We start from the raw sequence: 12,734 nt of genomic DNA, 5'->3' as shown, positions 1-12,734 counted from the left end.
GGGCGAAAATACCGAGGTATGTATGTACTAATCTTCTTGGCTTCCAAATTTAAGCAAATCTGGAATGCCAGATTACTGGCTTCGTGTAACCCGATATTTTTGGCCACCTGTTTTGAACGAACTACTCCGCCCTCTGAACGTAGAGACCCCGATTTCATTGTTATGCCCCTGAAAAAAAAAAAAAAAAAATTGCTATTATTTTCTGCCAATGAAGTCGGTGGAAGGGGCAAATTCAATACACACGTAGTTAAAAACAGCTCTTGTTATGCAATACTACATACAGAACACAATGATTTACTGATGACTCCTGCTATTAATGAATGTGACTAACCTAGCTGACTGCTTTTTTTTTTTACTTGCTCAAAGAGAAACTCTTCCACAAGGGATATTTACACACAAGCCTGGAGTAATGAGACAAATGATATTATTTACACAGAGACAAAGACCTGATTCTGTGGACACAAAGAAGAGGCTAGGTACTTAGCAAAAGGATATTATTTACACAGAGACAAAGACCTGATTCTGAGGACACAAAGAAGAGGCTGGGTACTTAGCAAAAGGATATTATTTACACAGAGACAAAGACCTGATTCTGAGGACACAAAGAAGAGGTTGGGTACTTAGCAGAAGTGAAATAGAGACTAAAGAGCAGAAGTGCAGAAGTGAAATAGAGACTAAAGAGCAGAAGTGAAATAGAGACTAAAGAAAATGAAGGTAGAGTCATTTTTTTCTATGGAGCAAGTGGAGGTGAAGTAATTTTTGTAATTAGCAAAGTAATTTTTTTCTAAGGAGCAAGTGGAGGTAGAGTAATTTTTCTAAGAAGCAAGTGAAGGTAAGAGAGCAGCAAAGAACACATTTGAAGAGATATCAGTTCTCGAAAGAACAGGGATAAGCCACACAGGAAGAAAGAGAGGGAGAGGGTCTTGGGATAATCACTAATGCACGTAATAACTCTGTTCATTACAGTGGGTAAAGGAGGTCAAATTCCACGATAAACAGCAGGGATAGATGGCAGATAAGGTGAGAAACAAATGGTATATCGTGTAATAGTTCGCAAGTTTTTCGTAACGAAAAATGGGGAAAAATGGGTAAAAAGAGAAACGTTTTCGAAAAAGGAGTGATATATAGCAGATAGAGAAACCTGGGGGATGTATCACAATCACCTAGAGAAACTTGTGGGGTGTATCACAATCACCTAGAGAAACTTGTGGGGTGTATCACAGTCACCTAGAGAAACTTATGAGGTTGTATCACAATCGTCTAGACAAACTTGTGGGGTGTATCACAATCACCTAGATTAACTTAAGAGGTTGTATCACAATCGCTTAGACAAACTTGTGAGGTGTATCACAATCACCTAGAGAAATTTATGAGGTTATATCACAATCGCCTAGAGAAACTTGTGGGGTGTATCACAATCACCTAGAGAAACTTATGAGGTTGTATCACAATCACCTAGAGAAACTTGTGGGGTGTATCACAATCACCTAGAGAAACTTTTAAGGTATCACAATCGCCTAGAAAAACTTAGGAGGTTGTATCACAATCACCTAGAGAAATTTGGGGGGTTGTATCACAATCACCTAGAGAAACTAAGGAGGTTGTATCACAATCACCTAGAGAAACTTAGGAGGTTGTATCACAATCGCCTAGACAAACTTGGGGGTGTATCACAATCACCTAGAGAAACTTGGGGGATGTATCACAATCACCTAGAGAAACTTGGGGGGTATCACAATCACCTAGGAAAACTTGAGGGTGTATACAGTCACCTTGAGAAATTTGGAGGGTGTATACAGTCACCTTGAGAAATTTGGAGGGTGTATCACAATCACCTAAGAAAACTTGGGGGTTATAGGCTACAGTCACCTAGAAAAATTTGGGGGGTGTATCACAATCACCTAAGAAAACTTGGGGGTGTATACAGTCACCCAGAGGAATTTGGGGGTGTATCACAATCACCGAGAAATTTTGGGGAGTGTATCACAGTCACCCAATACATTCGGAAATGGCAAATAATTAGGGAAAGGAAGAAAATTGTCGAATCAAAATGTAGGGATAGATAGTAGGGAGAGGGAAAACACGAGAGAGGATATTTTGAAGTTTTCGTAAAGGAAAATAAAATGGGAAAAGGGGAAGAAATTATTGAAACAAAATCAGGGATGGGTAGAAGAGAGACAGGGAGAACACAAACACACACACACACACACACACAGGGAGGATAATTTGGAGAGTTTTAGTTTATCGTACAAAGATAAAGGAAAAGGGGGAGTAATTATCAATGAAAATATCATTGGTAGATAAGAGAGAGAGAGAGAGAGAGAGAGACTAAAGAATAAAATAAGGAAAGGGGAGTAATTGTTTACGGAAAAAATCAGAGAGAAATGATGACTGGCGAGTTTGCAGTAAAAGAGAATAGGGAAAGAGGAAGAAATTATTGAAGAAAAGCTCAGAGAGAGAGAGAGAGAGAATAATTTGGAGAGCTCTTCGTAAAAGAAATTGGGGAAGGGGAAGAAATCCTAAAAGAAAAAATCAGTAATTAGTAACATGCCACAGAGAGAGAGAGAGAGAGAGAGAGAGAGAGAGAGAGAGAGAGAGAGAGAGAGAGAGAGAGAGAGAGAGAGTAATTCCTGTTTGAAAATGGGCTTCTGTGATAGAGAGGTTGAAAGACAAGTGATTTTTACTGAAAAAAAAAATGGTATACTGCAAGAAACAGAGAATGACTAGGAGTGATTTTTATGTAGAAAAGGCCAGAAACATGGTGAAATTATAACAGAATACACACGTACCCCATGCATACTGTACACTCAAACTGTCACATTCGTATGAGCTATCTTTAAAAATTTAAATATAGTGAATGTCATCATGCATTATCAAATAAAAAGCTAGAAGATAATTACTACAAGGAGAAAAGGCTGATACATAAAGTGGGACACTGAAAAGGAGAACAACAAAAAACTGGGAAACATTTACAAAAAGACGAAAATTCAACATCATTAATGACAATAAATCAAATCTGCAACTAATTCAATTTAAGAGGTTGACAAAAAAAAAAATGCTCAACGGAGGTATGTGGCAATTCCTGGGAAAGCCATTGTCCCAGGAAGCATTTCAAGAATTCTACCTAGAAAGCAGCGACCCATTACCTATTCTGGGTCAATATAGGGCACAAAACGAGCTTAAATGTCCCGCTGACCTCCGTCAAAATCAAACCCATCATAGAACAGCGCCAAAACCAAACTTTCTAAGGACAATCAATGATAAATTCGAACACTGGAAATATATGAAAAATATTTTTCAATGTGAAAAGTTGAGACGGTCTTTAAAATCATCATCTTGTTGTTGTTATTATTATTATTATTATTATTATTATTATTATTATTATTATTATTATTATTATTATTATTATCACTGCACGAGAGAGAGAGAGAGAGAGAGAGAGAGAGAGAGAGAGAGAGAGATAAACTGCGTATTGCTTTCAAATTGTTAACCTCAAACAACTCGGTACCTAACTCAGTGTGTGTGTGTGTGTGTGTGTGTGTGTGTGTGTGTGTGTGTGAGAGAGAGAGAGAGAGAGAGAGAGAGAGAGAGAGAGAGAGAGAGAGAGAGAGTATATACCCAGGCTGCTGTTGAAAAAACATGCTGCTTTTATAGCCTATGCATTCTTACCATCATCTGATCTAGCACTGGAACCACAGACATACGAGAACTATTCTTTAGCTGTATTACAGAGAGCTTCTAAGACTCGACTAGCTCATAAGAGCCGTCTCCTAATAAATGATCAGACAAACTAATAATGGCAAATAAAAAAGTAAAAACCCTCTTCAAAAGTGCCCTTGTAATAAGCCTGAAGGCTAATAACAGAAAGTGTAGATCTTTGGAACCCTCCTAAAATTTCAATAGTCAGCACTAGCACAGAAACGACCTCTTAAGCAAGATCAAGCAACCATTCCCGGATACTTCGTAATAAATTAACTCGTTTTGAAAGACAGACCTATTTAATAACAACCCATATTTCAAGGCAGGACACTTATACGTCAAGAGTTGGGATCAAGGACAACATTCTCAAATGATGAACCGAACGTATCTAGGCAGCATTGCAAGAGACTCCTACAAAGTGACAGGTAAAACTGCAAGAATCATCTTGGGTAAGAAAAAATTTGCTGCAAGGATTCTAGAAAACGTTGCAGCAATTGGGATGACATCTCGCTGATGTTTCAAAGCTCTTGCCGTACAAAGAATAACAGAAGTTGCAGTAAAGAAAACGATGAGAACTGAACTGCAGGTCGACAAAACAAGTGATATTAACCTCTGGGACCTCTTGAGTATAGTATGAAAAAGTACAGAGCATATAGGGAGATTAGTTAAGAACCGATCAACATAACACAAAACAAAAGGAGAGAGCGAGCTTATCTTAAAAAAAGTTTATAATTACAGATAAATTTAACCAGCTACTAGGGAAATATAGTAAATAACAAACCATCGGTACTCACCCTGCTCGCACTCTGTATAGGACAAACGGACTTCAAGCATCACGATATGCAGAGCTTACTACTTCCAGCACCAGAACCTCTGGAACATGGTATCATTAGCAGCTCCTCCCTGCTTTTGAGTTGCTCCGCAAGACCAAAGTCAGGCTGATATCTTGGGGGGTTTGTTACTAACATTTATATCATTATTAGATGGCTATCACTCTTCATGGGCAACCTGAGAAGAAAGGAAGAGAAAAAGTGTGTTAGGAGGTATTTCAAATAACCAAAAATTTTTTAAAAATCAATCTTATCCAAGTATATCCAAAAATTCCCCATACAGAGTAAATTCACCAAACTTTGGATACACTTCAGCTAAAAAAAAATCTTATGCCTTATGGAACAGGACACCTTGCTCAGTTAACTACTTCAAATCTTAACAGGTATGAAATAAAAGATTTGAGATTTCATTCAACTACTGTCCTGTAAAGTTAAAATGCCAGTGTTGCCCTGCACTGATACCTAATCACCTAATCAATGGTCCATTCTGTTGTTAAAACTTTCATTTTTTGGGAGCCAAGTCACAGAAGTGTTATAGATTTTAATATCAAACTGGCAAGACCCTTACATTTGAATTTTGAAAAGCTAGGTTTACAAAACTTTTACTGGGTATGTTTTGCCTTACATATTTTAGTTGCAAGAGACCAAGGAGTTACATTTCAGAACTCACACAGGCTTGCCCTAAGGATTTGCTCTTGAGTGAAATGTGAAGAGTGGGGCAAGGTCAAGTTCAAGAAGATGGACAGCTGGGTGGGGAGACACTAATGGGAACAGATAGCCCTCAGACATTAAAAAGTTCCTGTATAATTCTAAGTTATTTAACCTTAGTTACAGTTACCAAACAAAATCATATTTTGCTGAATGACGAAGTTCGAAACAAAATTACTGACAGAGAGCAATACATACCTAAACACTCATATATTGTATATCAAAGCTTGGTACAATAAATACTAAAGGAGAACAAAGCAAACGGTGAAACGTAAAAGTACAAAAGAAGAGGACCAAAGAAAAGAAGCAATAACGATATCAGAAGAAAAGATGAAACGAGGAAAACACATATAGTAGTATAGGAATCGTTTGTTACATAAGGAAAGCGGAACAAAAACGCAAGGATTGTCTAAAATGAACTTAGAATGGGGGGGTCTATAATGCTTTAAACTGACTAAGCAGGTCCTAATATGATAGAAGGTACGAGGAAAACGGAAGAGGAGGGAGAATTCCAATGCTAATCGAGAGAAAGGGGTTACTGTCCCCGAATCAGTAATCAATAGAAGGAATGAAAATCTCGGCAAACTCAATTTAGGAGAATGTAGCCCAGCAGCTATAACCTTTACAATCACAACTAAAAGTTACCACTGGTTTCAAACTGGTTAGGCAACGACATTATCATCATCAGTACGTTCTCATTTACATAGAACAAGCCCAAATGAAGATTCATTGCTTGGGGGATGTCAGAGAATTGTGCTCTGTGCTTATGAGCCATAAATTCACTTTTTAGTCGATCTAAAGGTTCTTTGTAACATATTTTCGGTGCCCAGCTACATGGCTTTCTGCCTTAAATTTTTCATGCTTTCTCTCTCTCTCTCTCTCTCTCTCTCTCTCTCTCTCTCTCTCTCTCTCTCTCTCTCTCTCTCTCTAGCAAACACCTTCAAGCACTCAGCTAGAAAATGCAGTATTTGTAAACTAGGCAAAGGACTTTGTATCAAGTCATATTTAACAAATATGAAGACCATAAATTTATACGTGGGTGTATTACCTTCTTATGTACGAGCGTATTCGTACGAGAAACTTTAATACTCTTATATTGAGCTGGAGATGCAAGTACTGGGACAGTAGTACTGTCAACATGCACAGATAACATTGACGCAATGATGACATTACACTTCCCGCTCTCCCCCCCCACGGAATAATGGTACAAAAGTACAATCTAGTTGGAACTTTTATGTTAATGACAGTGCCTTCAGTACTGATATTTCCCCTCAGTTCCTTATTATCTCAAACGAGAGAGAGAGAGAGAGAGAGAGAGAGAGAGAGAGAGAGAGAGAGAGAGAGAGAGAGAGAGAGAGAGAGAGAGAGAATTTCTTGGCTCATTTAGAACCGTGAAAATGAGCCATAAACTAAATTTTGTAACGCATTCGCTTTTTTTTCAAAAAGTCATTAGGAATCGAGCACTATACTATCATAGAATGCCTTCCTAGAATCACTTAAACTTATCAAATTTCCATTCTATTCAACATTTTACCATAGATTCATGACGTAAACATAAGTACATATTCACATGCAACATTAGCACGGGGTAAGCCCAGTTTCTTGTACACTGTTGCAAACCACTCGAAATAATTTCGAAGCCTTAATATTTAATTGGTCCATTCACTTTCCACAAAATCATTTTTCTCTGACCATCTTCAAACTCTCAACATATGGCCTCAACAACAGCCGGGACCTAAGCTATACCCTTGTAATTTCATGCTGGCCAATCGAGACACCTATACTACTACGAAATTCGAAACCGAACTTCGTTTTTTTTTTTTTGTACAAAACCAGGGCTTATTATCTATGTGAATAAAAAATTTGTCTCGTGGGGGCATATTACTTCATTGGGTATTCCTGTCGGGAAGTTAGGGTCCAGTTGTCCAAACAAGCTCTCTCATTCCATTTTACAACTTACCTACATAGTGGTCACCTCTGGGCAGGTCCCCCATGATGGCACAAGGCTGGCCTTATGTACACCAACCACTAAATAGTGAAACATCTTTTGGGAGCCCACCTATGTGATGCCTTCGAAAATCCGATACACAAGTCACTAAGACCGGCCATGATACTAGAGAGAGAGAGAGAGAGAGAGAGAGAGAGAGAGAGAGAGAGAGAGAGAGAGAGAGACGGGGGTTGGGGGTGGGAGGCCAACGCAGTTATGGAAGCTCAAGTATTTAATAATAAAAAATAAGCCTCGAGTCTTCTCGTTTTCAACAAATGAGAGAGAGAGAGAGAGAGAGAGAGAGAGAGAGAGAGAGAGAGAGAGAGAGAGAGAGAGGAATGTTATTATGAAAGCTCAAGTATTTAACGATAAAGAGATAAAACAACCCTCGAGTCTTCTTGTTCCTTTCAACGAGAGAGAGAGAGAGAGAGAGAGAGAGAGAGAGAGAGAGAGAGAGAGAGAGAGAGAGAGAGAGAGAGAGAGAGAGAGAGAGAGAGAGAGCAAGCAAATGCAGTTATGAAAGCTCAGATATTTAACAATAAAAAGTCCTCGAGTGTTCTTGTTTTCGATAGAAGAGAGAGAGAGAGAGAGAGAGAGAGAGAGAGAGAGAGAGAGAGAGAGAGAGAGAGAGAGAGAGCAGTTATGAAAGCTCAGATATTTAACATAAAAAGTCCTCGGGTGTTATCGTTTTCAGTAAAAGAGAGAGAGAGAGAGAGAGAGAGAGAGAGAGAGAGAGAGAGAGAGAGAGAGAGAGAGAGAGAGAGCTTTCCCACACTGATTTATACACACGCACCAGACGGCTTCAGTTTGTTGCTAGTTTCAGCATTATTATAACTGATGAAATAAAATAGAATTGAATTATTAGAAAGTGCTATAACAGCATGCCTTATGAATCTCTGTCGCTTGATACTGCCAAAGTTTTAACACTCTCCGCCCCATTGAAAAAGGGCCATCTTACAAAATTCTATCAGAATTCCTTTTGAAACTACTTACCTTACTGGAAAATCGGATATACAAGGCATTCATTACACAGTAGGCAGTAAGTATACTTAGGTAAATAGAAAATTATACTTACGAAAATGGCAGAAAGTATACGAGTAATGATGCCATGTTACCTTGCAAAAACTAACAGTTATACAATAAGGTGGTGGACTGAAAAAGGCAGTATTTCTCCCAAAAGGTTTGCATACCCCTGTCCCACCCGTAACACAGTGATAAATGATCATTGCACCGCCATTTTCCCAAATACATAAATGACTCCAACCTGCACCATAAAATGAGCCATCTCATCAATTCCTAATGCAAAAAAAAAAATAAATAAGTTGGACTTACTGATTTAAAGTTCTCTGGCGACGAAGGAAACAAAAGCCACTATTTCTGCAGCCATATAAAGTTAGCCAATGAAAATGACATTGCATCTGAAATTGTTTCAGTACTAATGCCCCAACTTATTTGCTAACCAGTGGGCGTGGCTGCATCTTTGAGCATTCAAATTGTTTAAATTGGACGTCAACATACGAAAGTTTTTTATTTCATTTTGACTACAGTGGACCCTACGAATGTGACGTATGTATGATGGTAAGAGTGATCATGCCAGGTAATCATTAAGGCAGACTGGTAGACGCTTAATTACATTTAAGGTCAAATTTTCCGTGTCTACGACCAGGTATTATAGCCTACAGAATTTCATTGCCCTTACCCACTGAGAATTCACTGGCCTTACCCACAAAGGATTCATTGGCCTTACCCACATGAAATCATCGATCCTACCTTCACAGTGTTTTGTGACCATACTCTCAGGAAAGGGGCAAATTATCCACATAACCTGAAAACCTTACCATTTGCTTCTGTTTCATCACATGGTAAACCTTCCCTAGGATAAATGGGTATAAGTTAACGTCCTAAACCTACATCTCACTATCCCTGGGCATGTCTGTCAATCTACTGGCCAAAACATACCTCATCTTTCAATAAAACCATTTTATCGGGCATTCACTGCCATCTACATCACAAAAATGGCTCTGGGTATTACACAATATAACCTAAAATTAATATAACACAAAAATACCCAATGATTTAACTTATAGTCCATTAAAATCACGGCAAAATTTATTTTTGATCATCCCACAAGGCCGTCTTCTCACAGAGTGCTGAAAATTTGCCAATTTTCTCTTGGCCAATCAGAGGACTCAACTATAAATAACGTTTCTCATTGGCTGAAACCTTCGTGCTCTGGGTGGGATACTTACGAGGCGTTTTCGCATTGGGTGGACTTATGAAAAATCCAGTATTGCAGCAAAGAGAAAGTAGACATAACAGGAAAACAGAAGAGATAACATGAGGTAAATTCAGCCCATACTAGCGAATAAGATGGTCCAACTAAGATCAAATTAGACCTTAAATAATCACCTGTTTTACTCATAATATTCAAGCCTTTTCAATCTGTTTAGCAAGCTACGCATGCATGGGACATCAAAACTGGGGATGTATATGTTACGGGAACTAATAAAGTAAGTTATGGGAAGGGAAATTATATCGGAAAAATGAGAGAGAGAGAGAGAGAGAGAGAGAGAGAGAGAGAGAGAGAGAGAGAGAGAGAGAGAGAGAGAGAGAGAGAGAGAGAGAGAGGCGGGGAGGAATTCAATGCAGTTAGTAAAGCTCACGATTTAACGATAAAAAACAACACCCACGCGTCTTCTCGTTCTTTTCAACGAGAGGGAGAGAGACGCATATGCAGTTCTGAAAGCTCAATTATTTAACAGTAAAAAACCCGAGTCTTCTCGTTTTCAACAGAGAGAGAGAGAGAGAGAGAGAGAGAGAGAGAGAGAGAGAGAGAGAGAGAGAGAGAGAGAGAGAGAGAGAGGAAGCTCTATCCTTGTACATATGAACATGAGTATCTGGACAGACTGGGCAGGAGAATTTTCAATTTCAGTCATGACAGTCTCCTGTTACTTACGATCATAATAACGCCACACTGAAAGCACAATCTGATTAAATTAAAGCTGCTATATTTTAGGTTTGGCTCAAAAACCTGAAAGTCTTAATAACTACCAAAAACTTATCCACACTAAAAGCCCCTGACACCTGGTATTATTTAATGAGGCATTCATTGGGTAGAGCGTTTGGAATTTTGGATAATATCTGATTATAAAAACTTGTTCGCTTCAAGTTAAAACCTGTGACCCTATCTGCATTATCCTAGGTATTTAAGGCATGGTAACAATTTATACATTGCAGATTTTTGTAAACCATTTTAATATGGCTTAAATGATTCAAGCCTTACATTTGACAGCAAATGCTTTTAATAATAATAATAATAATAATAATAATAATAATAATAATAATAATAAGACTGTAAGTTAACAAAAATTTCAGTTAAAACCAATTAGATAGAGAGAGAGAGAGAGAGAGAGAGAGAGAGAGAGAGAGAGAGAGAGAGAGAGAGAGAGAGAGAGAGAGAGAGAGAGAGAGAGTCCTTCCTACACTGATTTATACACACACACCAGACGGCTTCAGTTTCTTGTTAGTTTCAGCATTATTATAACTGATGAAATAAGTAGAACTGAATTGTCACGAAAGAGCTGTAACAGTATGCCTTATGAATCTCTGTCGCTTGAAACTAATGCCTAAGTTTTACACTCTCCGCCCCACAGAAAAAGGGCCATCTTACAAAATTCTATTAGAATTCCTTTTGAAACTATTAGCCTTACTGGAAAATCGGATATACCAGCCATTCATTACCCAACCGGCAGTAAGTATACTTAGGTAATTAGAAAATTATGCTTACGAAAATGGCAGAAAGTATACGAGTAATGATGCCATGTTACCTTGCAAAAACTAACAGCTATACAATAAGGTGGTGGATTGAAAAAGGCAGTATTTCTCCCAATAGGTTTGCATACCCTGTAACACAGTGTTACCTGATCATTGCACCGCCATTTTCCCAAATACATAAATGAGTCCAACCTACACCATAAAATGAGCCATCTCATCAATTCCTAATGCAAAAAAAAAGGTTGGACTGACTGATTTAAAGTTCTCTGGCGACAATGAAAACATAAGACATATTCAAGATACCTGCGATTACTCAATTTGCAGTCATAAGATAAAAAAAATCTTTTGGAATCGTTGTCTCTAAATGAAACAAGGAGCAGAAGCTGTGTATTATAGGCACCAAAGAGCCACTACTTCTGCAGCCATATAAAGTTACCCAATGAAAATGGTATTGCATCTGAAATGTTTCAGTACTAATGCCCCAACTTATTTACTAAACAGTGGGCGTGGCTGCATCTTTGAGCTGTCAAATTATGTTTTAACTGGACGTCAACAAACGCAAGTTTCTTTTTATTTCATTTGACTATAATGGACCCTACGAATGTGACGTATGCATGATGGTAAAGGAGTTATCATGCCAGGTAATCATTAAGGCAGACTGTTAGACGCTTAACTACATTCAAGGTCAAATTTCCCGTGTCTACGACCAGGTACTATAGCCTGCAGAATTTCATTGCCCTTACCCACAAAGGATTCATTGGCCTTACCCACAAAGATTCATTGGACTTACCAACATGAAATCATCGGTCCTACCTTCAGTGTTTTGTGACCTTACTCTCAGAAAAGGGGCAAATTATCTACATAACCTGAAAACCTTACCATTTGCTTCTGTTTCATCACATGGTAAACCTTCCCTAGGGTAAATGGGTATAAGTTAACGTCCTAAACCTACATCTCGCTATCCCTGGTCATGTCTGTCAATCTACCGGCCAAAACATACCTCATCTTTCAATAAAACCATTTTATCGGGCATTCACTGCCATCTACATCACAAAAATGGCACTGGGTATTACACAATATAACCTAAAATTAATATAACACAAAAATACCCAATGATTTACCTTACAGTCGATTAAAAATCAAGGCAAAATTTTTTTTGATCTTCCCACACGGCCGTCTTTTCGCAGAGTGCTGAAAATTTGCCAATTTTCTCTTGGCCAATCAGAGGACTCGACCATAAATAACGTCTCTCATTGGCTGAAACCTTCGTGCTCTGGGTGGGATACTTACGAGGCGTTTTCGCATTGGCTGGACTTATGAAAACCGAGTTTTTATTGGTTAGCGAGACAAGAAGGTTTTCTTAAAGGTAGCTTTCGTGACTTTTTTTTTTTTAGGTAACATTGTCTCTTTTGACTAATTGATATAAAATAATTTACGTAATTTTATTCATAAATATCAAATGGGATAATAAAAAAAAAATCCAGCATAGCAGCAAAGAGAAAGTAGAAATGACAGGATAACAGAAGAGATAACATGAGGTAAATTCATCCCATACTAGCGAACAATATGGTCCAACTAAGACCTGTAATTATACCTTAAGTATTCACCCGTTTTGATCCTAATATTCAAGCCTTTTCGATCTGTTTAGCAAGCTACGTGTTGCATGGGACATCAAAACTGGGGATGTATACTGTATGTTACGAGAACTAATAAAGAAAGTTATGAAAAGGGAAATT

The 12,734-nt window shown here is 38.2% G+C and overlaps 1 long non-coding RNA gene across 1 annotated transcript; it reads right to left on the bottom strand.

Annotated features, from left to right (window-relative positions):
- Window positions 1-43: 43 nt before the first annotated feature.
- On the bottom strand, window positions 44-12,227 carry LOC136839007 (uncharacterized). Its single transcript, XR_010853182.1, has 3 exons — window positions 12,120-12,227; window positions 4,494-4,707; window positions 44-168 (listed from the first exon to the last, which is right to left on the bottom strand). It is a non-coding gene; the product is annotated as an uncharacterized lncRNA (long non-coding RNA).
- Between the last annotated feature and the right edge of the window lie 507 nt (window positions 12,228-12,734).

This window comes from Macrobrachium rosenbergii, chromosome 5 (assembly GCF_040412425.1).
Source record: "Macrobrachium rosenbergii isolate ZJJX-2024 chromosome 5, ASM4041242v1, whole genome shotgun sequence".
NCBI lineage: Eukaryota > Metazoa > Arthropoda > Malacostraca > Decapoda > Palaemonidae > Macrobrachium > Macrobrachium rosenbergii.
This window is presented reverse-complemented; position numbering and strand designations above follow the sequence as displayed.